Below are 23,722 nucleotides of genomic sequence, written 5' to 3' on the forward strand. Positions count from 1 at the left end.
AAGAACTAACCACTAAAACTCGTTTTTGTTACTTTTTATCTCTTCACTCAGATTGCACAAATAGCAATCAGCCCCCAGACGTTTGTTACGAGCTTATGAAGCAAGCAACTTTTATCTATTGAGTATGACCCATTTTTCCTTTATATTTGAACAAACTTGTGTGTTCTCTATGTTATATGTGTTGTGAGTCCTTTTTCCTTTACAGGGCAACTGTGCCACATGGTTTGTTCCAGGTGACTGCACCTGTCGAGCTACCCATACCTTGGGTGACCATCCTTTTGGTTTCTTTTTTCAGGTCATGCAACTGCATGTATCCTGAGCCAAAATCCGCAGTAGGCACATTGTAGCATTTTATCACTTAAAATAAATTGTCACTTTTTGTTAATCAACAAATATTTTGAGTTACAACTAGTAATACGTGAGTAAGGTGGGGAAGTTGTGCTCCCGTCCTGAAGAAGGAGCGTCAGCTCCGAAACATGTCGACGCACACATGAGGTACTGTTCATTATCACAACAGATGTTACCTCGCACTTCACTTCTTTTATTAATGCCAGCCCGAGGTCTTGATAAAAAAAAAATTTCACCTACGAGCCAGGTACTTTTTAACTCTTCACTACCCACCACCACTCTCATTATTATCCTTATCACTTAAACCACACACACCACACATAGTCATTGACCAGTGCTCCCGCGTAGTCGTAGGTCGTAGCACGCCGCATCCCGTTAGAGGGGTGCGAAGACCCCGATGATGAAGCATGACACCAAGGGGCCTTTTGGTGTGTGAGGGGTATTTTATCAAACACTGAGTGCTCCCATACCTTTATGGGTCTCACTTCTCCCCTGGTAGGATTCCTTTTGTTTATGCATATAAGTCTGTGGAGTAAGAGTCCTACCTCGACTACTCTACCTCCCTCTTTTGTTAATTTTGTTTAGTAGGCAGCGAGCAGCTGCGGGAGTCTAACACAAAACTCATACACATAGGAACACACACCATATATCAAGGAAGCCAGCGGTCGTGACGTAATGGAGGACGAAAATGGCCTCACGTTTGGGGAAGATGAAATTGACCGGATACTGAGAGACATCAGCCGTTTTGAAGGCCTGAGTAATCCAGAAACCGGCCCCAACAATAATGAGTGGAATGAATTGATTAATCTGAGACGTAACCAAATAAAAGCAGCCCTACATGGCCTTTTCATGAAAGAGTACCTTAGGAGTAAAATGGCACCACCCGGGTTGATTGTTAAAAATGAACCACTGATTTTTAAGAACGATCTCATTTTTAAAAAAGAGTGGTCACTGATTTCATGGCACTGTTCAAGAGACTGGCTGGTATTAATAGTGAAAACAGCAGCCAGAATCACTCAAGAACTAAAGATTGAGATCAACAGAATTGAGGTCCAACTCAACACATATATATCACCAGCTGACCTAAAAGTGAGATTGGACGAACTCAATCAGCAGATGACTGAGTTTGAGTTTACACTAAAACAAAGTAAAACTAACAAACTAAGTAAGGATAAAGCAAAATTCACACCAGAAGGAGCCTATCCCTACACAAAAGCTGACTACGCTCCCAAAAACTCCAACAGCGATTATGACAGTGATGGCTCTGACAATGGTTCCTCTGGTTCGAATTCTAGCGGGAATAAAGGGTACAAGCAACGGCGAGGGGGCTGGAGACAAAGAAGACAACAATTCCCTAGACAAAGGGGGTGGAGAGGGTACCAGCATCAACCCCAACCCCAGTATCCAACATATCTGGGCCCACCACAATTCACCCCTTTTCCGTTTGGTCCGCCGATAGCAGGACCCAACTACCAACAGTGGAACCCAGAATACAATGAGGGTTTCTATGATCAACAGCCTTTTTTAGGCTCACGCCCCGGGACAAGGGGAAGAAACAGAAAAGGCAACAATGTAGCCTGGGAATACCAACAGGAACAGAACAATTCCAGGACCACGAGGAGTATGACAGGATCCCCCCCGAACCATCCGTCAACAAGCAAAAGGGGGACTTAGTAGTAAATCTGACTCCCTGGCCTTTGACGGAAATCTAGGAAAATGTACTAAACAAGGGACTAGGGTTTGTGCCTACGAATAAACCAGACATTTTCAGACTGAACATGGAAATGAAAGACTTTGTGAGGAAGCTGAAACTACAAGCTTTCTTTCAGGATAAACCATCTATCCAAGGAACTACAGATACGGGACTACGACCAAAGTCCACGTTTACCCCTCCTGACTCCACTATGCCGATCGAAATACTTACTTTTGAGAAGGCAATCATGACAGAAGTCAATAAAATCAATCTGTCAAAAGCTAAGGTTTTTCATAACACCAACAAACAGGAGCAGCAAGCCATAAGGGAATTAGCTGGTAACAACGAAATAATCATAAAACCGGCAGACAAGGGTGGTGCTATAGTGTTGCAAACAAGAGAGTCGTATGACACAGAATGTCTGAGATTATTATCTGACAGACGGAACTACACTGTATTACACGACAACCCTACTGAAAGACTCCGTACAAGGATAGGGAGTATGATCGAAGAGGGACTTGCGCACGATTGGTTGAGTAAACATGAGGCAGAGTTCTTGCAACAACCAACACCAAGCGTCCCCTATTTCTATTGCATCCCTAAGATCCATAAAAGCATGTCCAACCCGCCGGGAAGACCCATTGTGTCGGGTATTGGCTCGATTCTTGAGCCTCTGTCCAAGTTTGCGGATGCTTTTCTACACCCACTGGTCCAGTCAACAACCACTTACCTAAAAGACACCAAGTCAGTTCTACAACTAATAGACAACAGAGACTTCGATCCATCAAGTCAACTCCTGATGAGTTTGGACGTGGAGAGTCTGTACACGAGCCTGCCTCACGATGAAACACTCCAAATCATCGAAGAAGTACTGTTTACCACTCCTTGGAAGTACCAAACACCCAGAGGTTTGGTCCTTGAATGTATCTCTCTAGCACTACAACAAAACTTTTTCCAGTACAAACAGACTATCTATTTACAAAGCCATGGTACCAGCATGGGCAGTACTTTTGCTCCGAGTCTAGCTGGACTATATGTCCACCATCTGGAGACAAACAAGATACTACATCCAGGCAACCCATACAGGAACAACATCAATACCTGGAAAAGGTATATTGACGACGTTTTCGTCATCTGGAACGGGGACCACCAATCAGCGGTGGATTTCCTAGTATGGCTGAACAATCAGAATGCCTTTTTAAAATTCACGAGTACTATCTCAGCCCATTCCATGGTGTTTCTGGACCTCAATGTCTACACTGAAAAGGGAAAATTGAAGAGTAAGACCCATTTCAAACCCACGGCGAGGAACTGTCTCTTAAGATATGATAGTTTTCACCCCAGACATCTAAGAGAGAATTTGCCATATGGACAATTTTTATGATTAAGACGTAACTGTACCGAGCTGACCGAGTACAAGTCACAGGCCTGTGACCTCAAGAAAAAATTGATACAGAGGCGGTACCCAGAGAAAACTATCAACAGAGCCATGAAGAGGGCTAGAAACAACCACAGAGAGTCTCTCCTGGAAGATCGAGAACCTGAGACTAGTGACAACAAACAACCGATTTGTGTCACCACCTACACCACTGTGTCCAACGAGGTGTCCAAAATTATTAATAAACATTGGTCTATCCTTAACTGTGGGACAATGAACCTGGAGAAACCCATGCATGCCCACCGACGTGGACGTAACCTGAAAGACATTTTGGTACACACCAGACCAAAAACAGATACAGACACAAGGACACAACCTATCGGTATTCAAGGCCACTTTCCCTGCGGGAATTGCAGTAACTGCCACCCGACTAGAAAGACCAAGAACCTGACATTCAGGAATGGCACCACTTGGGAACAACGACGTCTCACGAATTGCAACACCAAGAACGTGGTGTACTTAATAACTTGCCCCTGTGGTTTGGAATACGTGGGGATGACCACCAGAGCAGTGAAAACGAGGCTAAATGAACATAAAAGTAATGTCCGGTGCAAAAAGAGCACTACCAAGATGGCAACACATTACCTAGAAAAACAACATCGTGTCAACGACCTGATTTGGACAATCATTGAATCTTTACCATCTGAGAAAGGCCTTTTTCAAAAAGAACAAAGATGGGTGTTCGGTCTGGGCACGCACATTGATGGACTCAATGATGATGTCCCTTGGTCACAACTGTCTGAGCAATAAACTCATGCCCAATTAATTCACTATGAATAACATTAATAGAAGCCCCTCCCAAAAAGAGATTTCTTTCAAAAATAATTTTTTTGTAAAAAAAATTTTTTAACATTTTTTATGTACTTGTTTGCCTTCAACATGTCCTCTGTGAATATACAGACACTCCTACTGAAGTAATAAGGACACTGGGCGGGAGTCCTACAGCCTCTGATAGCTTATTTTCTGTATATTAAAGCCACCATTCTAAACCGAGAGAGCAATCGGCTCACCCGCGCATGCGGGGGCAGGCAGCGTCTCTTTGACGCGCATGCGCGAATTCTGCTGAATTACTGCGCATGCGCGCGGTAGCTACACTAGGCGGCAGCGCACGAGTAGGCAGGACAAGCCTCTCCGCCTTTCCTTAATGATCGGATTAGTATTAAGGACTCGTAATCGGTCCACGAACCGGTAATTAGGCAAGCGGATAGTCCATATATGGGCATCATACCTAATCCGCCGATTGAATACCGGCCTAACCAATTAAGAACCTCCTGGTATAAATACGTCCCACTGCAGGCTCTAACAACCATACGAGCGGAGCAGCGTGTGGGGTAAGACGGTGGCAGATTCGTCCCCAGTTTGTGAGTATATAACAGGGTAATCAAGGCTTCTCCTACCAAACCAAGTGAGTAAGAACTAACCACTAAAACTCGTTTCTGTTACTTTTTATCTCTTCACTCAGATTGCACAAATAGCAATCAGCCCCCAGACGTTTGTTACGAGCTCATGAAGCAAGCAACTTTTATCTATTGAGTATGACCCATTTTTCCTTTATATTTGAACAAACTTGTGTGTTCTCTATGTTATCTGTCTTGTGAGTCCTTTTTCCTTTACAGGGCAACTGTGCCACATGGTTTGTTCCAGGTGACTGCACCTGTCGAGCTACCCATACCTTGGGTGACCATCCTTTTGTTTTCTTTTTTCAGGTCATGCAACTGCATGTATCCTGAGCCAAAATCCGCTGTAGGCACATTGTAGCATTTTATCACTTAAAATAAATTGTCTCTTTTTGTTAATCAACAAATATTTTGAGTTACAACTAGTAATACGTGAGTAAGGTGGGGAAGTTGTGCTCCCGTACTGAAGAAGGAGTGTCAGCTCCGAAACATGTTGACGCACACATGAGGTACTGTTCATTATCACAACAGATGTTACCTCGCACTTCACTTCTTTTATTAGTGCCAGCCCGAGGTCTTGATTAAAAAAAAATTTCACCTACGAGCCAGGTACTTTTTAACTCTTCACTACCCACCACCACTCACATTATTATCCTTATCACTCACACCACACACACCACACATAGTCATTGACCAGTGCTCCCGCGTAGTCGTAGGTCGCAGCACGCCGCAACCCGTTAGAGGGGTGCGAAGACCCCGATGATGAAGCATGACACCAAGGGGCCTTTTGGTGTGTGAGGGGTATTTTATCAAACACTGAGTGCTCCCATACCTTTATGGGTCGCACTTCTCCCCTGGTAGGATTCCTTTTGTTTATGCTAATAAAATATTGCAACAGCAAAAAATTAATCAAATAAACCAATAAACAATAACCTTACCTAATATAGAAGGGCAAAACTAGCACAAAAGAAGAAGCACATGAAACAAAATCCAGCACTGTATTACGTCTTCAGCAATAACGTGAAATAAAAAGGGTTTACTAAAATCAATGATACATACGGGTTAACGTATTTGCAAAACAAATTCAATAAAACAAATAAACACAGTAATCTATGATGCTTGACTTAATTTTGAGGCATACAGTTGTTGAGAGCTTCTTCCTTGTATTGAGCAGACCTAGCACCTGCCAATTCTTAAATCTCTGAACAAAGGTAACTTAGATTATGAGAACATCTTTTGGGTGGTCACTCCAAAGTTACCCCAGCAGCAGGGCAGAATATGCCAATTCTCATGATTTAAAAGATCATCATGATGTATGAGGGCTAATGACTTTTCATTATTTGCTGATCTTTAGCCAGACTATATTTAAATTAGTTTGTCTAATGCACAAATATTTCAAAGGAATTGCCCAGTATACAAACATCACTATTTCCTCTCTATGCTTGTACATTGTGATTCAATAGTTTGAGACGGCTGGTGATTCCACAAGCATAACTAAGGCCCTCATTACAAGCGGCCTAATAAATTGCAGCCCTTGTAGAAACACCTCTTTGCATAGAGGTTGCAATTATAAACTAGTAAGAGTTCAACTCCTGAAGTTACATTTTGCTTTGTAAAACCTTCCTAAGTTTAACAGGTAATAAATACCTAGTAAGCTCTGAGACATGTAGGGTAGTAGCAAAGTAGTAGCAAAATCTGCACGTTATTCCTCAATCAGATGGGGCACTTGTGATAGGAGGGGTTTTAGCGGGCTGATAAATAACGTTTCCCTGCAGGACCACTGGTAATGAACCCTCAAGATAAAAAGAAGAATAGAGCTTTTTCGTTTTAGGTTTTAGACTTTGGGAATCTCTGTCCATGGGCATTCCGGGAAAACCACCAGTATTGTGCTCTAGGAAAGCAATACAATCTTTCCTCATCAATCAGTGATGAATTTCCTTCATTGAGTAGGCTCACATAATGTTTAATTTTCACTTGTATTGGCTTAGGTGACAAGTCACCTACAAACAGTTTAGTTAGTGATCTGGAGCATACAAATAGATACATGTAATAAATAGAATGCCCTGTGATACCTATGTGCTGTCATAGCAACTGAAGACAACAGATGATGAAGTTTGGTCACCTAACCTGCAATCTAGAGTCTTTTTTACACGGTTCTGGAAGGCAAATGTCCTATCAATCACCTCATATGATACAGCCAGAAATGCCAGCCAACCATGGGAGCATTTGTTGTAAGCTAATGCAATTCTATATTAAACCGTACCAAAAACCGTGCAAAAGATGACCAGCAACTGGCCACTGTACAGAGTCAACTGCAAAGAATCAAAACCAGCACGATTCCAGAAAAGTGAGCCATGTTTTCAAAGCAAACACAACATAAGAGTATCAAGGATGAAGCCTGTGATAAAAGAAATCTGACCATTGTTAATGTGAAGAAACACACAAGTATTGATTCTGAGAAAAAGGAGCAAAGGGCTGATTAAAACTCAATGTTTTAGAAGAGTGCAAAGAATAACAGTAATATGATTCTCTGATTAGAACTCTTGTATGGCCATGGGAAGTGAAAAGGGAAATTGCTCTCAAGCCATTTGACGGATATATAAAATTCTCAACATACTCACAGTCAATTACAAGACAGTTGACTAAATAAAGACTTATAGAGAAACATTAAACTATGGCTACACATGCCTGTTTTGGGGTTGGCCTACCAAATCCCACATTTAACACCTCTCAGCTATGAGAGCGTGGAGTATGATCAATAGAGATAAGAATGGGATAGGAAAAGAATCAGATATTGTAGCGAGAGAAAATCAGAATTCCTCTGCCCCTCAAAAATAATATGTAAGTCTTCTGCCATAAGATGCAGACTCTCTTTTGTGCTAGAAGTTCACTTTGGGCTGAACAGGAACATTTTATCTTTTGCTTTTCTTTTTACATGTTATTTCTGCTTTTTTATTCTTTACTTTTCACTCTTGATTTAACTAATGTCATTTCATGTAATGTTTGTACTGATTCATCGAAAGGATGTTGCCAACAGCTTCTATTATACAAAATCTGAAGCACCTGCAATTAATTCTATTTACTGAGCTTCAAAGGGAGAATAGTTTGAATTTTAAGAGTACTTTCTACATTATAGATGACGTTCAGCTATTTCTATTAGAGGATGCTTTTGGCATTGCAAAGGTGCACCAAAATTGGAGCATCAGGATAATTGGAGTTGTCTTATGATATTACGCTTGGAGCTGTAATGCCCCTTTCATTCATTGAAACTTTATTTCGGCTATTACAGCCATAAAAGCCATAGGAGAAAATAAAAGAACAATTTTTACAATCACTTAAAAATAGAATCACAAGAGTAATTATTTGTCTGGTACAAAATTGGTTAATACACAACAATATAAGCTCACAGGTTAGGGAAGTTGGCCAATAAAAACCATCAGAATGGGAAATTAAATTTTTTATAACTTCTTAAAATATAATTTAACCTCAAAAAATGAAAACCAATTAAAAATGTCATATAAAAGTTTATCTAATGTCCATCATCCACTAGCAGCCATTTGATATTTTTTTTCAAATCAATTAAACAACAAGTACCTACACAAATGAGCACAAATCCTATGTGATCCATGATCACAAACAGGTGGATAAAACAACAGATGTTATAGATTCTCGTGACAGTTTTCAAACAGATGCCTTCGCTTACACCACATTGCAAACAAAAATTTTGAGATCGCAACAACAAAGACCAGGTCAGTGTCTGTTTTTAGAATCCTGAAAAATTCTATGTAGTTTCTAATGCCCAGTTTTCTGCAAAGTTGGATCACCCACTTAGATCTGGGGCTCTTATAAGCCAAACAGAAGAACACCACATGAATCACGGTTTCTTCCTCCAATAAGCACCCAGGGCAGGGACGGCTTATACTACCTGCCCACTTGTTAGTTAGTGCATTAAGTGGGCGCTTCCCATATCTAAATTGCAAGAACAGCTTTTTCCTAGAGGTGGATGTATAGCGTCTAACACCTGCTCAAATTTGTACTGGTACTTAATATCCAAAAACCTGTGGTTAAGACTGGAGGGATTAGCCCACTGCAAGGTACGTGTCAAATTATATTCCTTCACGGCGCTAGCAAAGCTTTTTTTTAGAAATTACTGTGCATGTCACCTCTGGAGCGGTCCATAGGTCCTCCCTCCCCATTGCTCGAAGTGAGTCCCTAATAAAGGACAGCCAGGGGATTCTGCCCACCCCAAAAGTAGCCAGTACCACTTTTAGGTCGTCTCTGTAATGGCCCAATTCTGGCGTGCTCCACAGCCGTCGCCAATACAGCAGTGGGCGCGAAGAAATTATGTCCGCAATCGGGGGTATGTCCAGATCCATCCTCAGTGGTATTAGTGGTGTATTTTGGGACAGTCTTAACATCTGTCACCTCTGGTGCAGTCCATAGGTCCTCCCTCCCCATTGCTCGAAGTTAGTCCCTAATAAAGGACAGCCAGGGGATTCTGCCCACCCCAAAAGTAGCCAGTACCACTTTTAGGTCGTCTCTGTAATGGCCCAATTCTGGCGTGCTCCACAGCCGTCGCCAATACAGCAGTGGGCGCGAAGAAATTATGTCCGCTATCGGGGGTATGTCCAGATCCATCCTCAGTGGTATTAGCGGTGTATTTTGGGGCAGGCTTAACATCTGTCTCATAAAACTATTTTCAGTTATTGTAAAGCATTCGCTGCGCTATGCCACCATTATTCTACCCCGTACAAGGTAGATCCCCTAGCTTGGACTTTATAAATTTCAACTGGCGGGCTTATGGTCTTTAGGGCAGAGGTCTTATGAAGTTTCAGGATCCCCCCAAAAGGCTGAGTTAACTTTAGATTGGCCTTCTCGATTTGAGGACCCCACCCCATTTTATCATTTAAGGTAAGTCCTAAATAATCGAAGATGTGGACCCTATCCAGAGGTCTACCATCCATTCTAGGGTGTGGGCAATTTATGGATAATGCCAGAACCCCGTACTTCTACACAGTCCCCAAGGTGCACAAAGGAGTCAACCCACCACCGGGGAGGACCATCGTGTCAGGGATCCAAACGCTCCTAGAACCTTTGTCACGTTTCTGTGATTTCTTTCTCAACCCCCTGGTTCAAAAGACACCATCATACGTCAAAGACACCAAACACCTCCTCAACATCATTAAGGACACAAGCTTCGATCCGGCAACCCAACTCCTTGTCGGACTTGACATAGAGAGCTTGTACACCAGCCTGCCACAAGACGCCACACTGAAAGTACTGCATGATGTCCTGATGGAACACACCTGGGACTACCAAACTCCCCGAAGCTTTATCATTGACTGCGCCACCCTCGCGCTAAAAGAAAACTACTTTGAATACGAAGGCAAATTCTATCTACAGACCAACGGAACTTCAATGGGCAAAGTTTTTGCCCCAAGCGTGGCGGGAGTGTATGTCGCCCACTTCGAACAGACCCACATACTACCTCCAACCAACCCATACTCAACCAATATAAAAACATGGCGTCGCTATATCGACGATATCTATTCTATGCTATTCTATTCTATTCTTTATTTGGTAAAGCGCAAAACAGCTGCCCCAGCAATGAGGCGTCCCGGCGCTAATGAAGTCACAGACCTGACCAGAGGCGTAGAGGAGAGGGAAGTTACGGGGCAGGGAATAGGTGAGTTTTAGTAGCTTTCCGGAAGGCAGACAAGCTCTCTAAGGAGCGAATGTTAAGGGGTAGTTCGTTCCATAACTTGGCTCCCAAAACCCTAAAGGAGCGGCCGCCCATGCGGCAGAGTTTTGTGCGAGGAACACATAAAAGATGTTGATTTGACGATCGCAGAGTGCGCGATGGGACATAAGGGGTGAGGAGGGGTCGGAGCAGTGTAGGACTGTCCAATTTAAGGATTTTAAAAGTCATGATTAGGGTTTTGAATTTAATTCTAGCGTCAACAGGTAGCCAATGTAGTTTGCGAATGGTAGCTCTGGCTGAGCATCTACGTGGAAGGCCGACCAGGGCTCTCGCCGCGGAGTTTTGAACACGTTGCAGCCGTGCTATCTCTCCTTTGTTAGCACCTAAAAGGAGAACATTGGCGTAGTCAAGACGCGAGAGGATGGTTGCTTGTATAATAAGCTGGCGGATTTTAGCATCAAAAAAGCCCAGTATATGGCTGAGATTTCTCAGCAAGCCGATGCACGTGCCGGCGACTTTTTTGGTGTGGGTCTGATAGTTAAGTGAGGCATCCATCCACACTCCTAGATTTTTAACTAGGGATTTGGGAGGTGGTATGGTGCCCAAGGAAGACGGCCACCAGTGCTCATTCCAATGGCTGGTGTTCTTACCAAGGAGTAGCACTTCTGTTTTGCCAGCATTAAGCTGTAAACAGTTGTCCGTCAACCATTGGGCAACTGCCGTGAGACCATTTTTAAATCTAGAAGCCGAGATGGATGGCCTTCCGTAAGAGTAATGGCCAACTGTGTGTCGTCGGCGTACGACACCAGTGTCAGACCCCACTCTTTAGCCACTGTTGCAAGAGGTTGCACATAAAGATTAAAAAGAGATGGGCTCAACGCAGAGCCCTGCGGAACTCCCTGTGCAATTGGATGAGATTTCGATAGAAAAGGGGGTGCTGAGACCCGGAAGGATCTGTCTTTAAGGAAAGAATGGACCCACCTTAGAGCCAGGCCAGATACTCCGAATGTCTCCAGACGATCAAGAAGGATGTCATGAGACACCGTGTCAAAGGCCGCGCTGAGATCAAGAAGAATCAGCGCAGCGCTTTGACCGGCATCTAGGACCGTCCGGAGATACTCGGTAGTGGCCAAAAGAGCAGACTCCGTACTATGGCCCGGTCTGAACCCATTTTGGGATGGGTCCAGGATGTTATTCTGGACCATATGTTGGGACAGTGCACTATTAACATGGGCTTCAGCAAGTTTAGCCAGCCATGGAAGCAGCGAGATCGGTCGGAAGTTTTCCGGTTTGGTAGGATCTAGGGAGGGTTTCTTGATGATAGGTGAAACCCAAGCTTGCTTCCATGCAGATGGTACTGTGGCTGAAGAGAAGGAGAGATTGAGAACAGAGGCCAGGGAAGGTAGGAAGAAGTCAAGAGACTCCAGAAATTGTGCCGGACGCATGGGGTCTGAAGGGGAACCAGTTTTAATTTTACGACACATTTTGATGAGGTTGTCAACGGATATTGCTGGAATGTTGGTCATAATTGTGCCGTAAGGGTGGAGGTTAGTGCAGTTGACACGATTAGGGGAGTGTTGTGGGAAGGAGCTGTAGATCTTTTGTACTTTAGCGACGAAAAACGTGGCAAGCTCCTCACATTGTTGGGCAGTGGAGATATTGGGGGAGGGGGATTTACAGGTCTGGAGTTCTTTGACAAGCTTAAAGATTTCTTTGGCGGGAGTGGCACTCGAGTTGATTTTTTCAGCATAGAAGGCGGTTCGTGCTCCACGGATGGCTTTGTGGTACAATTTTTGTTTAGCTAGATAATTACTTTTGTCTTCGTTGTTGTATTCTTTTCTCCATAGACGCTCCGCTCTTTTACAGCCTTTGCGCATGGCTTTAAGGATGTCATTATACCAAGGGTTAGTCGGTGTACTACGTCCTTTCGTCCACTTCGCTGGTATGAGAGTATCAAGTCCTCCCGTGATCCAGCTATGGAATCTACTGTAGACTGAGTCAATGTCTGAGTTATTCTCAAGATGGATTTCCCCAAGAGTGGCCTGAAGATCACTAGTGGAAAGTTTGTGCCATGGTCTTTTAAGCCGTTGGACTGGTGCGTTTTTGTATGTAATTTTATTGATTAAAATATTCAATTTAATGACGTGATGATCAGTCCATCCCATTGGAAGGGGCACCTCAGTTTTAGCCTCTTCGATGTTAGTGAATACTGGGTCTAAGGTGTGACCAGCTAAATGCATAGAAGTGTGGATCAGGGGGTAGAGTTGCAAGGCGGAGAGGTCAGCGAGAAGACTTTTGATCGTAGGGTCATTAGGTAGATCAAAATGAAGATTGAGGTCACCTAATATGGTAAAGTTCGCTGTTTTAGTCACTAACGAGTTAGCTGTCTCAAGAAGAGCTTCAATGAATTTTGAGGCAGGCCCTGGAGGACGATAAATATAGAGACCTGACATAGTGAAGTTAGGGTTAATATTGATTTTGAAGTAAGCACATTCACAGTTAGTAAGTTCTTCTTTGGTGAATGTGCAAGTATAAATTTTCTTGTAGATGACAGCAATGCCTCCACCTCTCCCATCTCTATTCAGATTAAGCATATGGTATTCATCTGGAAGCGTAAGATTAGGTATGACAGAGATGTCATCACGTAACCAGGTTTCACAGAGGAACAGAATATCCGGGTTTTCATCCAGTAAGAGGGTGTTAACTTCGGAACAGTGTTTGGAGAGTGACCTAACATTGAGATGCAGGACCGTAATAGGGATAATTACAGGCGAGTTCTGGAGTTGTCGGATGCGGTGGGGGGTAGCAGTAGTAAAGTTACAGCTATTACATTTGAGGCATGTTTGACCAAGCGTACCTGTTAGGTGGACACAGGGACTTACCAGGTTATATGCAAGTAGTTGTTCCCTGTCATAGTGACGGGGTACTGATGATGTCCGGCCAGGGGGACTGGCGAGAGGCGATGACTTGGCGAGGACGGGCGAAGACGGGCTTGCCTTAGGCGCGCCTTTGGCGCACAAACGGCGCGCCCGCTGCGCCCGTCCGCTGGGCGTCCGGTGAAAGCACATGTTTTATGGGGGCTAAGAGAGGCGGGGGGCGTGGCCTTGAAGTGGGCGTGGCCTCGCTGCACGCCGTCAATGGCGGCAGAGTTTGAGTAAATACAGCCTCTGTGACAGCGCTAGCTCCGCTGCACAGAACGCTCGAGCTAAAGGTGCCAGCAAACAAAGTAGGTGTGCTATAATTTCAAAGCAGCAAGTTATCAGTGACACAAAGGTTAAAAAAAAGGTAAATCTGTCTCCCGGCTTCTATGCCTCAGGAGGGAAAGTGACTCATGCACACAGCGCTCGCATTCAGCGCTTATATACACAGGGCGGGGGGGCGTGGCCTTGAAGTGGGCGTGGCCTCGCTGCACGCCGTCAATGGCGGCAGAGTTTGAGTAAATACAGCCTCTGTGACAGCGCTAGCTCCGCTGCACAGAACGCTCGAGCTAAAGGTGCCAGCAAACAAAGTAGGTGTGCTATAATTTTAAAAGCAGCAAGTTATCAGTGACACAAAGGTTAAAAAAAAGGTAAATCTGTCTCCCGGCTTCTATGCCTCAGGAGGGAAAGTGACTAATGCACACAGCGCTCGCATTCAGCGCTTATATACACAGGGCGGGGGGCGTGGCCTTGAAGTGGGCGTGGCCTCGCTGCACGCCGTCAATGGCGGCAGAGTTTGAGTAAATACAGCCTCTGTGACAGCGCTAGCTCCGCTGCACAGAACGCTCGAGCTAAAGGTGCCAGCAAACAAAGTAGGTGTGCTATAATTTTAAAAGCAGCAAGTTATCAGTGACACAAAGGTTAAAAAAAAGGTAAATCTGTCTCCCGGCTTCTATGCCTCAGGAGGGAAAGTGACTCATGCACACAGCGCTCGCATTCAGCGCTTATATACACAGGGCGGGGGCGTGGCCTTGAAGTGGGCGTGGCCTCGCTGCACGCCGTCAATGGCGGCAGAGTTTGAGTAAATACAGCCTCTGTGACAGCGCTAGCTCCGCTGCACAGAACGCTCGAGCTAAAGGTGCCAGCAAACAAAGTAGGTGTGCTATAATTTTAAAAGCAGCAAGTTATCAGTGACACAAAGGTTAAAAAAAAGGTAAATCTGTCTCCCGGCTTCTATGCCTCAGGAGGGAAAGTGACTCTTCATCATCTGGGAAGGCAACCAGGAGACGCTGGACAACTTTCTACTTTGGATCAACAGTCGGGACAACTACTTACGATTTACAAGCACTAGTAGCCCAACTGAACTGGCTTTTTTGGACCTGAACATCAAAGCAGACCAAGAGGGTTTAACCACCACCACCTTTTACAAACCCACAGCAAGGAACTCCCTCCTTAGATTTGATAGTTTGCACCCGAGACCCCTGAGGAAAAACCTCCCCTATGGGCAATTTTTGCGCCTCAGACGCAACTGCAGTAACATCCAGGACTACAAGCGACAATCCACCGCCCTAGTCCACAAATTGGAGGACAGAGGGTACCCCACCAGGATCATTAGAACCACATGTAAAAGAGCACGAAACCAAAATAGGGAGGCACTACTTGAAACCACCGTCAAACCACCTGAAGAACCCGTTCTCACCTGTGTGACAACATACAATACTGCATCCAACCAGGTTTCGAATATCATTCAAAGAAACTGGAAGATCATCAATTCAGGCACCAGAAACTGGGAAAAACCACAGTTCGCATACAAAAGAGCAAAAAACTTTAAAGACCAACTTGTCAACACAAGGCCCAGGTCCAACTCTGCCCCGGCCGACAACACTATCCTCAACGCCTGGGCCTACCAAAACTCATAGGCCACCAGCCATGCAACAACTGTAGAGTATGCCATTTGACATCATCATCCAAAACCCTCAATTTAGAACCGGGCAAAACATGGATGCAACGCCAGTTCACTAACTGCAACTCATCAAACCTGGTATACATGATAACCTGCAGATGTGGCCTACATCGGGATCACCACCCGCAAAGTCAGGACCAGAATGACAGAACACAGGAACACCATCTGGTGTGGCAAGAACTTAAGTAAACTGACGGATCATTTCTTATCCCACAACCACACCCCTAATGACTTCACATGGTCTGTCATTGAGCAGTTTAAGGTAACAGAAAACAATGAAAAGTACCTCCTTCAGAAAGAACAACGCTGGATATATAGACTGTCCACCCACACAGTGGGTTTGAACAACTTAATCCCGTGGAATTCATTAACCCTCTAAGCAAGCCACCCATGCACAGCCAGACATATGGGGGCTTTTAATTGTGAATACCATGCACAGTGTCCTCACCTACCTTCTCTCCTCTTCTCACAGTGTACCCAACACTATTCATACCCCCGTGCACAATGTTAGCACCTAAGCCTACCTGCAGGCACTTCTGTATGCGTGTCAAGGTATGATTTACTGTATATACTCAGAAGACCTCTGACATGCCACCGCTCCTTCTTGCAACCCCCTCTCGCTGCTGGCATTACCAGCAGAGCACTCTCTCCTCGGCCTTGCCAACAATAGCCTTCAAAAACTCCTACGCGCATGCGCAGACCCGGAGGCACTCCTTCCCCTTTCCATACTACAATGCGCATGCGCGCAAAACACTGCTCACTCGGGCATGCGCACCGCGGCAGAATGACTAGGCACCTAGCGCGAGCGCATCCCTCCTTCTATTTCCATGTCATACCCAGGTGAAAGCAATAAACGGGGCTACTTAAACACCACTGACGGGCCTCCGCTTTTCATTTCGGGCACCGCAGAAGGACGATAGGTCCAAGGAGGATCTAGACTGGCAATTCCGTGAGTAAATCCAGCGCACTACTGCAACGATTGGGGTAAGCTCTTGAAATCTTCCTCCCTACAGGTCAGATATAACCAAAAACTCTCACAACCTTCTTCCAGGGTCTCTTTCTCTGCCTGGTGACCCAAGGAAGCTTTTTACAGCAAATAGCCTGTGTGAGGATAATGTTCTTTACTTACCTGTACCTCACCATGCTAATATCCGCTGTTCTAGCTCACCACCACTACAATCGGTTATAGGATAAAACCCACGCAGGTTATGTCTCAGACATGACCACACCCTAGTCGAATATAGGTCGATCACCCACCTTATAAGTCGGCTAATGATGTGGAATCTATCATATCATGTTAATATGACTCTACCATGTACATCTGTCTACGTCTTATATGTTATGTGTAGTAAAGCAAGAGAGAATCCCCCTCTAACATATAACGCACCTTAGGGAGTGCGACACATAGCAAAGAAATAACACAATCACTATAATTTAGTATTTTCATTTAACTGCACTTTATTCACATACTCACTTGGTCCTGAGGAAAGCCAGTTTTAAAACAAAAGGCCTGGCTGAAACATGTAGACCACACAGGACGCAGGAGGTCATAATTCGCACTCCAACACGTCCATTTGCCTTTTTAGTAGCTAACAGGGGCCCAGTAATTAAAGTTTATCCATTTACCCTTGGGTACTGGCACCCTCTGTATAGCTTTTTAACCTTCACTTTCTCACTCACTACACTGCACACTCAGCGAACATACCAGCTCCGCAGTAACCTGGCGTCGAAGCACACCCGGGACACACTCGGTGTCACTGTGGTGTGCACGATGATGAAGCATGCCACCAACTAGGTTGGTGGGTGAGGGCTTCATGAACAAACCAATGGGTTTGCTGGCACGCGTACTTCATTGAGTCTCCCCCCTCCCCCTAATATAGCTAGTCCTTTTTGATTTAGACATATAATCCTGGGGATTCGGACTAGCTTACCTAGTCCTCACTCTCTCCTTTGATTTGGCAATTTATGGAATTGCCATTAAAGACCATATATTTTGTCTTTTTGATGTTAACCACCAGATTCCTCCTCTTTCAAAACTGGCTAAATTTCTCTAAAACACGCTGCATCCCCATTGACGATTTCGAGAGGAGCAGAGTGTTGTCCGCAAACATTAATGCTGGAAATTTGCGGTTAGCTAGTTTTGGGGGGTCGATGTCCTTAACGGCAAGAAGGTCTTAAATTAACCCGGAAAAGTGAGAAGAGAGTCGGCGTGAGCACCCAGTCCTGCCTTACCCCCTTTTCAACTGGAAAAGGTGCCGTCAGTTCTCCATTCCTGCCGAATCTGACTCTCGTGAATGTTCCCTCGTGGAGGCATCTGAGCTGATGGCATAGATAAGGTGGGGCCCCCATGTCCAGCATAATGCCCCACAGCTGGTCACGATCCACCATATCAAAAGCTGATTTTAAATCTACGAATGTGAGGTACAGGCTCCCACCCTCCAAAACTATATGCTTCCAATAGATGAGTTGTAGCCTGAATAACTGATCTATGGTCGATGTTTTGCTTCTGAAGCCTGCTTACAAGGGAGTTAAGATATCAAAATCCTCCATCCATTCTTGTAGTCTGCCCAGTAACACTCTGGCAAAAAAAATTTGAGAGACATCAATGAGGCTAATTGGCCTGTGTACAGGTTCTATGGGGGACCCCTTTTTATAAATTGGAATGATCTCTGCCCCTGCCCACGTGGGGGGGCAAACCTTTAAGGATTGCATTTAAAAGTAGCTGAAGATTTGGGGTCCAGACTCCCTGTTCACTCCTATACAAATCCTCGGGGATTCAGTCTAACCCAGGGGCTTTGTTTGGTAACACCTTGGCGATGGCGGATAACACCTGGGCCAAGGTACAAAGCAGTGAGTCCCCAGGAGAGTCTAAAATTAGGGCATTGGCCATGGTCCCTCTCGTATTTTGGCCCTTATTTGGGCTTGAATACAGATCCTTAAAAAAGAGGCACTAGGCACCCTCACTAATAGCGGTTTTTCCCTCTATTCTTCCATTGTGGACTAAGTTCCAAAAACCTCTTATGTCTTTGTGAACCAAGGCATTTTTAATTGCCTGCCATGTTCCATTTCCCATTCTGATTTTGCTTGTAAAACCATTTTTTAAAAAAAAGCCTACTTTCCCTTATACTTAGGCTATCACCCTTCTTAAGGCATGCCAGCAACTCTCTTTTTGCATCCCGACATGACGAATTATACCAGAGTTTTTTTTTTCTGGGACGATTACTCTTGGTAAATTTACTATTATAAAACAAATGCGACAGGGTTTCAACCAAATCCTGATGTGTTTTCCCCAGCTCTATATTCTCATCTTTTCAGGCACCATTGCCTGGGAGAAGGCTCGCCTTTTCCAAGACAGGGATGACACAGGAGTACATATCTGCCATCATATCTGGGGATTGAGTTAGTGTGACCCAACGAATACGTCACTCTCCATCTACCACTAATACATTCTCTTGTTGGTGAGAGTCCAAAGCTTGACCTGGTTGTGATCATTTTCTACCCGGGGAAGGACACAGAACATTACAGCTTTATGCCAGATTTCAATATTTATTAAGATGTAATCTATTATAGAAGCCTGGCCAAGCTTATTAAAGGTAAAAGGCCCAGAGTTATCATCTGGAAACCGGCCATTACAGCCCCCAACGAATGCCTAAAGATGAGAGAGGTCAGTTGCAGGACCACAGGGGTCCATCCCCTTATCGGGTAAGCATTAGATGGGGGGATTTACAGTATTAGACCCTCCTCACTGGTGATTGGTGACCACAACCCGTTAAGGGGTTCAATGACAATTAAAGTCGCCACCTATAATAGGGTATGCTTTCCCTGAAAGTGTGGTAAGAAGAGCCGCCTGGTGGTCCAGTGTTGGCGATGAATGCCCCAGCTTGACTGGCCTAGAAAAGACGTTAATAATGGCCAGCTTGGGTAGGTGTCCATTGGTGAGGAGAATACATAGAATGTCCGGTGAGTGGGTATCTATTCTCTTCACAGTATACCCTAAATGTGTACCCACCCAAATGCAAAGGCTCCCGATGGTCTACCTCTGGACCTTTCACTGCAGTTTCACTATACGCTACAAAGTCTACTCTAAATAAAGATTTTAAGGCCCAGGTTTCTTGGAAGAAACAAATCTCATTGGAATCTACAAAATTACCCCAATCCGGCAGCTCTAATTTGGCCATTAGTCCGGCTATATTCCACGACAAGATCTTGGGACCATTTGTGCTTACTTCCATCCCACTCTCAGAAATCAACTCGTATTCTCGTCTGTCTGTGGTTTCTGTTAACCCAAAACTATTAGCAACAATCACAGGGGTTTGGGGGTATAAACCCTCCTCACTAGTCACAGCATTACTAGCTTTAGGATCAACTGGACAATTCCCCACACCCTCACAGAGACCAGCAATAGTATTTCTCGTTTTCTCTTCATCGCCCAGCACATCCCTTCGCACCAACTGTTGTTCCCAAGACACCGCCCCCTTCCCAAGATAATATTACACAACTGGTTAGACCCAATAGAATGGCATGTACAGTTTGGGGTTAGTCAGTGAACCATATCAAGGACGCTATATCTATTACTAAGGGGAATGCTAGACACAAAACCAGAACCCTCCAACCCAATTCTATTGCTGGGGTTACCAGGTAAAAATCGCCCTTCCCGGGTCCTTCCCTGATAGCCAAATCCCTCCATACATAGTGGGGGAGTATAGAAATAGCTAAGATCGAATGCCTGAATGGAAGTTCTCGTGTTTCGAACGGGTCCTGCACAAATATGGCGCACTGTCCGACTGTCTCTAAAATTAATAACTATGCAATTGCCTGGTATATCTTTCACTCTCCTGCATACCCAATTTCCTCTGCGGGCAAACAAGATCTGGCTATGCACATTTGGGGGGGAGGGGTCTATTGATATTCAGCCAATGGATTGTTTTGTTCTTTAATTCGATGTAGGATTCGACACTACCCTTGGACAGATCCGGGATCCCTGTCAAAACCACAACATAAGGTGCAGACTGAGGGGGCAAATCAAGATGTGCCAGGAAGTTCTTAGGATTGTCTGGTCCCATTGGACCTCCCTGCAAGGTTTCGGACAGGCCCCCTCCTGGTAGTTGTCGTACTTCGCTCCCACCCTTGGTGCAGTCCCGATTTTCCAGTGGGGTTATACCCCCCTCAGCACCATGACCATCTACAATGTTCCCACATGAGGTACCTTCCATTGGGTCAGAAGCATGCACGTTTAAAGTCAAATAGCTGCCAGTAGGGCCTCTAAGTCCATTCGTGATTAGTTCGTTATCCTGGGGGTTCACTGGTAAATTCTTCTTAATATTATCCTGATTGGTTATAATCAATAGTTCAAATTTTACCAACCTCTGCTCGATAGATGAAAGCCTATCAAATAAAGGCTGTAGAGAAGAGGTAATAATGGCCACCACCTTTTTACCATAACCCCTCATCCGTCAGGTGTGAAGAATCAACAAGAGAGGTCATAGGCACAGAGTGTGCAGGGGGCGTGCTCACATGCAGTGACCCTGGACTTGGGGGTACAACTCTTGCCAAGACACCCTGCTTATTCTATTTAGGGATTTTAGGGTTTTCCCCCTTTGTGCACTTCCTCCTCGCTTCCTCTTGAAGATTGCCCTAGTTGTCTGGTCTGGTGGTTTGGGCATAACTTTCGGGATGGACCCCGAGGAGGCACGGGTGGCTACCCGGTCGCCACCAACAGTCAGGGTATTGTCAGGTACAATTCGGCCTGGCTGGTCCAGCTCACCATCAGTCCAGAGACAGGGGATTACTAATTTGATTTGAGGCCCCAGAGTCTGTAGCTTTATAAGTATGCCTCTCCGGGGTACGACAGAATCAGGTCACCCATAGATGAACGTTTAGCAAATCCCATTCCCTGAGAAAGGCGGCGCTCTGTAATTGTGATTTCGTGAGTCAATACCGATGTAGCCCTTGTAATAAATTGACCAAGTGTCCCGGCTACATACCCGCCCATTGCAGCTTTCCTACCCTTTGCCTCATGTCCAGTCATTACAAGCTGGATTGGATGCTCTGATTTAACACAGGAAAGGTATGATAAGTTGCAAATTTATGTCAAGTAACTAACCTAGAAATTATCGAGGTTAGAGAGGGGGCCCAGCCCGGCCTCCTCTGGTCTCCAATGGGCTCAAACATGCCCGCCCTTGGCCCGGGCTGTGCCCGGCAGGTGCCCGCGCGTGTCCCGCTGTGCATGTGTTTAGTAGCAGCTGGCGGGAGGGGCTGATGGGCCTAAGGTGGAGTTGGTCGAGTGGCTCCTGGGATCCAAAGTCCCTGCAGTGCGGCAAGTCTCTCCCAGTGAAAGCGCCTCCAGCGATGCGGCACCTGCGCAGTGGGTACCGCGAGGCGTTTAGTAGCAGCTGGCGGGAAGGGCTGATGGGCTCAGGTGGAGTTGCTCAAGTGGCTCCTGGGATCCGAAGTCCCTGTAGTCGGCAAGTCTCTCCCAGTGAAAGCGCCTCCAGTGCTGCGGCACCCGCTCAGCGGGTGCCGCGAGGCGTTTAGTAGCGGCTGGCGGGAGGGGCTGATGGGCCTCAGGTGGAGTTGGTCAAGTGGCTCCTAGGATCCGAAGTCCCGTAGTGCGGCAAGTCTCTCCCAGTGAAAGTGCCTCCAGCGATGCGACACCCCTTTGTAGAAATAACAGAGATGTCATATAGGACCATCTCAAGAAGAGGGTAGCTGCGACTCTTTGCCCCAGATACAACGCATAGATTTATTACACTTATTTACATAATTAAACGCAGGCCTGGACCATTCCTTTGTGATACAGCTATCTCTGCAAAAGCACTAGGGGCTCCAAATCATGTTGTTTTGATTTCCCCAGCATACTTGTTTACTAAAATTAAATGTTGCTACTTGCATGGGGAACCAATACAAGCCCCACAGTTTATTTGCTGACGGCCCCACCAAAATATCTGACATGACTGAGGTAATGCACCCTGCACTACTGCAAGACAATTAAACGTTGTCCTTCAACAAACTCTAATATCTTTTTTATCTGCCAGAAAGTAATACATGGAATGTCTGCAAATTTATTAAAGGTTCCAGCCACTTCTATCTTTGAAGTTACTAATTTAATGACACATTTCTTACTTCTACTGACCTCTCCTCTACTTCACATGACATCCTGAAATGAGATGTGTATTTGCATCAATGGTTTTTCAAGCCTTCAAAATATAAAACCATATTGCTGTTAGCATCAGATTGATTTATAAGAAGGTCCCACTTTTTGGAGTCCGGCACACTGCAGAGCAACGGTTGCTTAGGCCACCCAAATTTACAATGAAACACTTGTTACAGTTTCAGAGTGACCCTTTATCAGATCACCATAACCCAGCTGCCCTCTGTCCGCCCCTAGCACTTCCCGTGAGGGGAACATCAGATATGGAATAAGTCTCAAACACACCTAGGGGGGGGGGGGGCTAGAGGGCACACAGCAAGATGACCGCTCTGTAGAGCTGCTTTGCTGGCCGAGTTTATTATTCATCATTAATCCTTGCCTTACCGCCTGGATTGCGGCCCAGTTCGAGGGTGCTGTGGTGTGAGGTGTTGAGGGATGACTCTGGCTGCATGCTGGGGCTCACGACGGCATCTTTGCTGAAAAACAGGACGCGGTGGCTGAGACCGGCACTGGCAATATGGCGGGTTGGAGCGCGATCTGACCGCGTGGCCCAGGTGAGCTGCGGGGTTGTGTGTCCCCTCAGTCCGGGACTAACGGCAGGGCCTGTTGCGGTAGTCCCCTAGGGTTGCTGCTGTGTGTGCTCTGATCCCTGTGTTTGGTGCCCGGCGTGTCTGAAGGCCTGCTGCTTCTCCCCGTCCCAGTGTGCTGCTGATGTGGCTGCCGCTGCCTACCACGTTGCGGTTTAGATAGAGCTCTGTGTCATCCCCTGTTTCGGTGTTGGCAGACGTCTGGTGGATCGGTGATTGAGCGGGCCTGCCCTCGTGAGCTGCGGAGGCCTGTGACTACTGCGTGACACCCGCTATGCCCAGTGGGGCTGCCCTGGTTGCACTGCTCACGTGAACGGCAGTATGTGCTTCTGGGACTGCATTATTAAACCCTTCACAGCACTGAGTATCCTGTTGGCGGGAGGGTCGTGCTTGCTCCTTCCTCCTCATCTGCCTGATTGCTGAGAGAGGTGTGGAGAGCTGTGACCTTGGCGCTCACCTGGTCCATAGCGCTATCCTTCCTGCACGGCGGTGATTCTGCACTGTGACTACGAGTGGCCCTTGCTGTT

At 45.7% G+C, this 23,722-nt stretch overlaps 1 protein-coding gene across 1 annotated transcript in view; it reads right to left on the reverse strand.

Moving 5' to 3' along the window:
- VIPR2 (vasoactive intestinal peptide receptor 2) overlaps positions 1–23,722 on the reverse strand; it is a 1,008,023-nt gene that overhangs the window by 33,890 nt on the left and 950,411 nt on the right. The window lies entirely within an intron of this gene.

Source organism: Lissotriton helveticus, chromosome 10 (genome assembly GCF_964261635.1).
Source record: "Lissotriton helveticus chromosome 10, aLisHel1.1, whole genome shotgun sequence".
Taxonomy (NCBI): Eukaryota; Metazoa; Chordata; class Amphibia; order Caudata; family Salamandridae; genus Lissotriton; species Lissotriton helveticus.